This window comes from Dendrobates tinctorius, unplaced genomic scaffold, assembly GCF_039654945.1.
Source record: "Dendrobates tinctorius isolate UK_male_01 unplaced genomic scaffold, ASM3965494v1 ptg000003l, whole genome shotgun sequence".
Lineage (NCBI taxonomy): Eukaryota > Metazoa > Chordata > Amphibia > Anura > Dendrobatidae > Dendrobates > Dendrobates tinctorius.
Window position 1 is genome coordinate 77299649 of NW_027361671.1, and position 5345 is coordinate 77304993.

Sequence of the window (5345 nt, forward strand, 5' to 3'; positions counted from 1 at the left end):
GCGTGGAGTGCATCTGTGCCCGGGAAATGGAAAAAAGAAATTACAGTCTATGGAGAGATGTGACTGGATAATGCAGATTATGTACTGACATGGGGATAAAAGAAGAAAAAGAGGGGGCACTAACTGTTTAGAATATAATCCTGGACTGCCAAGTATGTGCTAGATAACATATGTACAAGACTCTAAAGAAGTCATGATTATAAATATAAAGACATATATATTTAGATTAGGAAAAAGAGAGCATATGCAGAGACAAATTATTCAGTATAACCATACAGCCATTTAAGGGCTGTAGTACAAGGCATAGAAGGTTACAGAGTTGTATGTATCCAAAATTATACATTTATTACTGCTATATAATGTATCCGACAAAAAGCAGAGTTAAGCTCTGTACATGTGCATAGGAGCAGGACATATCCGCTTATAATTTCAAAAGTCCAGGATTCTCACTCGAAAAGGGTGTCTGTGATAGCAAGCCATTCCCGCTTGCTTGAAACGATGGATCCATTCGAAAACTGATAACCAAACAGCATAGAAGACATAGGAACACTGATAGAGAAAAGAGAGGAAAATAAGTAAAAATACGAATAAAAAGTGCTTAAAAATATACCCAGACAAAAGTGGCATGACCGATAAAATATGGACAAAATGTCCTAAAGAAAATGCTTGAAGCTGATGGCCTCATTGAGACCTCTGGTGTGTTCAAAACGGTCATCCATCTAGTTTCTTTTTGTAGCAATCTTTGCTTCAAATTGCCGCCTCGAATTCCCATATAAACATGGTCAATCCCCCGAACTGTGAACCCTTTTGGGTTACAGTTATGTTTGTCAAAAAAATGCTTAGGGATAGTTTTGAGAAGATGGGGTTCGAGGCAGTCAGACGCATTTTTGATATCTCTAACATGTTCCTGTATGCTTTTTTTAGGGATCACGTGGTCATGCCTATATAAATAAGCTCACAAGGGCAGCTGACATAATATACCACCGCCTCTGTGTTGCAGGTGATATGATGGACAATATTGAATTTCTTTGATTTAAATGAATAAAAAAAATCCTTTGTCCGCAATACATTAGGACAAGCTGAACATTCACCACATGGAAAACAACCCCATGGTGGACCTTTGCTGGATATGGAGAAGGGGTTCTTTTCAGGTGGAACATAGTGACTACGACAAAGAATGTCGCCCAAGGAACGAGATTTGCGCCACGTGATTGATGGATGTGGGGTCAAATGATGCCGTAACTCTCTGTCAGTCAATAAAATTGACCAATGTTTTCTAAGGATCTCAGTGATGTCCTTCCAACTTGAGTTGGATTTAGTAATAAACTGTGGGGTGTAGTCAATGCCGGCATTCACTCTTTTAGAAGGTTTATGCAGAAGGGTATCTCTATCAATATGAGCTGCTCGGGAAAAACCTCTGTGGATATCTCTGATGTTATATCCCCTATCCCTGAAGCGACGGGATAATTCGCCTGCTTGATAATGGAAGGTGGTCTCATCTGAACAAATGCGGCGCGCCCTCAGAAATTGACCAATTGGTATGGAATTTTTTAATTGTGGAGGATGGGAAGACGTATAATGCAACAATGCATTAGTGGCCTTATTTTTTCGGAATATGTCCGTGTGTAATGTACCATCAGGGCCCTTGGAGATCAGAAGATCTAAAAAGTCAATGGTCTGTTGGCTAAACTTCCAGGTCAATTTGATATTAAAATCATTGTTATTAAGGTGGCCTAAGCATGGGTAGCCCAACTTGGGACGGTGTTTGGTGAGAGCCAAATCAGGGACAGAGAAACAGTAGATTTAAAAGACTTGAAGCTGAGAATCAGAGACCTTATTAAAAAACGAGTAAAAATCTGGTGGAATAAAGCCGCTCTTGAAAATTACTTACAAAAGGATATTATTCCAAGATCCTCCCTCTCATTGCTGGAGGCACGCGCACGTCCCTCCCCCTCCATGGGCGGGTGTAACATGCTGGATGTGCGCCGATTTGCTGAGACACTACCATCGGAGCATAAAAGCCCATGACATTTACATTCAGACCACGCCTCCTGATGAAACCACAAGGAAGTGGTGAAGCGCGCGTCGAGGCTTAAGCGGGCCCCACCTGTTCCCTGCTCTGCATTCACACCGCATCATGTCTGAAGGGTATTAACCTTTTATGCACTGCTGTTATACTGCGCCTATAGTTTATATCTGAGACTAATAGTTCTGTCACCATTGATTAAAGCCAGACTTGACAGCATGTTTTTATACGGACCCTCATTTTTTCATCTACTTTAGCTCCTGCTGTTATCATCAGCAGGGATTATTTGCGTTTTTTTCGCATTGCGGGTTTCTGAGTGGGACCTTTCTCTTTTCTCTCCCTCCCTGCCTGGTGTGTAATTACATTTACTAATGTAGTTCATAGCATATTTTTTGATAACGGTTATGCTTTTTTATCTTGTTATTATATTGTGCCTTGATTTACTACCATAAAATATATTGCTGTGAACCTGACACTTTTTTCTGCAACCTGTTTATTTTCTTCAATTTCCCAGTGTGTGTATACCCAAGCCATGTTTTCTCTTCACATTTTGTCATGATTAATACATTTTGCATGATTTTTGGATTTGTTGTCAGCCTCTATTTTTTTTACTCAGGGTTTGCGACTCTTACAATTAGATTTTTGAGTACTGAATTATATATTAATCTTGGTAATTATATTTGTAGACTCAAATATCATTTATAATCCAGATATTTCCCTATTTTAAGAGCTTTTCTTGCTGTTTGGTCTTTATGCATTGGTCTAGAGGTGTTTCCACTCGGCCATGTGGAACTGTTTTTTTATGCCTTAAAACCTGTTTGTTAATCATGTGGCCTAGCATATTATCTCTCAGAAATCATGTAATATGTCAGATGAATCATTGGGTGCTGAAAGCAGGCACACTCTCTAAATTGCCCAGAGCCCTGGCTACTCTCATGCCCATGCACATAGCCATAGGGTAAGTAAATACTGAGGTCCAGATTCCCGAAGAGAGGCACTGTTAAGACGCTAGAGATTCATTAAAAGACGCATGAATCAGGAGGACCATTGTTGGCCAAGTGATAATTGCCTCCATGTTCAGTGCACCTTGCCACAAATCTTACTCCATGGCAGACATAAATTTGATAAGTAAGAGTTACAGTGCCAGCTTTGCTGAATTGGGCGCTGAAACTTTTTGCTGATTTTTTTGTTGTAGATACTGAACATAAAGCCTAACTTTGAAAGAGTTTTGAGTTTGTGAGGAGGATTTGGAGAGTTTCCTCTCAGTCTCTGCTCCAAAAACTCCTTAAAATGCTCTGTGTGTACATACTCTAGTTTGACAATGCCTATGTAGACTGGTCTATAGACAACATAGGGACCGCCATGAATAGGTCTTCATGAAGAAGAGTAAAAGGGAAAGTAAAGGTGTCCCAGGCACTGTTTTTCAGGTCGCATGTTGCTTGTGCTACTGTGAGCAGCCTGCATGACCTACGTAAACATGCAGAGAAATACAGTCAGATATACTCATCCATTACGCATTACTGTCAGGGAGTTATTAGAATGTCACCAAGCATACAGCAATGTCATTAGCAACTTTCTTCAGCTTAAAGAAGAACAAGGAGTGCTGATATGGTCCCCTAATCTCAACATCTTTAAGTCTGTCTGGGTCTGCATGAAGAGACAGAAGGATTTGCACAAGTCAACATCCAGAGAAGATGTGTGGTAAATTCTCCAAAATGTTTGGAACAACCTACCTGCCAAGTTCCTTCAAAAACTGTGTGTAAGTGTATCTAAGAGAATTGATGCTTTGCTTCTGATATGAAGACAAAGGGTGGTGACACCAAATATTGAAATTGATTTAGATTTCTCTTTTGTTCATTCATAGAATCATAGAATGGTAGAGTTGGAAGGGACCTCAAGGGTCTTTGTGTCCAACCCCCTGCTCAAAGCAGGATTCACTAAATCATCCCAGACAGATGTCTGTCCAGCCTCTGTTTGAAGACTACCATTGAAGGAGAACTCACCACCACTCGTGGCAGCCTGTTCCACTCATTGATTACACTCACTGTCAAAAAGTTTTTTTTAATATCTAATCTGTATCTTCTCCTTTCAGTTTCATTCCATTGCTTCTCGAGGTTTTCACTTTGCATTTTGTCAATATTGTGTTAAATAAAATTTTGCTAATTAAAAATAAACTAATAACATTTCCATTTTTCAATGCATTCTTGCTTTGCAGCATTTTTTTCACACCTGCATAAAACCTTTGCACAATACTGATACTCATTACTACAGCAGGGAAAAGCCTGAAAAATTGCTTTCTACCTCTTTGTTAAGCCTGCAGGTAAGTTGTGCTTTAGCCTACTGTGACTGGCAGTGATATAAGGACATGGTTGTTGTCATTTTTATGGGGACTTTGCTATGAAGGCCATGATTGTGCTATAGTGCATCCTCAGTATAAACTTAAAGGGGTTGTCAGATCAGAGTATATTGATCACAGGGTACAGTCTTATGAACATGGAAGGGAGGTGTACTGCATAGTGACATTCAATGTATAGTGATTGCTGCCAAGATCTACAGAATAGCTCTCAATCAAGACAGTATAGGTCATCAATATGTCCTGACCTGATGACACCTTTAGCAACATGTCAGCGCTTCTGTCTTTCTTCAACTATAGCAACTGTGTAACTAAATTGCTCTGAACCACAGGGGAAAATCAGTAATTAGTAGGTTCAAGAGAAAATGTTAGTCATTGTTATTTACTTGAACATAAATATCTTGCTGGTGTTTTGGATGTGAAGGGATATAATTCTCAGGACTATTCCCAGGGGCTTATGCAGTGTTACTGAGTAAAGGCCACTATACAACGACTAATATTACTGCCATGAAGTCACATATAGTTGTAGATACCAGTTCTGCACAGGCGCTCTGCAGACCTTATAAGTGTATATATAGTTGTGCGAAAAAGTGATTTCCAATTCCTTTGCATGTTTCTCACACTTAAATGTTTCAGATCACAAACAATTTTAAATATTAATGGAGAATAAGTGGCGCTTGTGTATGAGTGTAATTCCTACAGCAAACACTAAGACACCTGTCACAAGGGTGTCAAAGAAATAAGGTAAAATAACTCATAATATTAGTGTGCGCTTGGAACACTCATAAAGAAGAGGGAAATCTAAATTAGGTGGGTATAGGAAAAAAAAAAAAAAAAAAAAAACCTCTTATAAGTGCTCTTTATGTAGCTGGATAATAGCGAGAAAATAGCAATCAGAAATAGACAATTGTAAGACCTCAGAAGAAGTGCTTAAGGGAAAAAATATATATATATAGATGCTGGTGG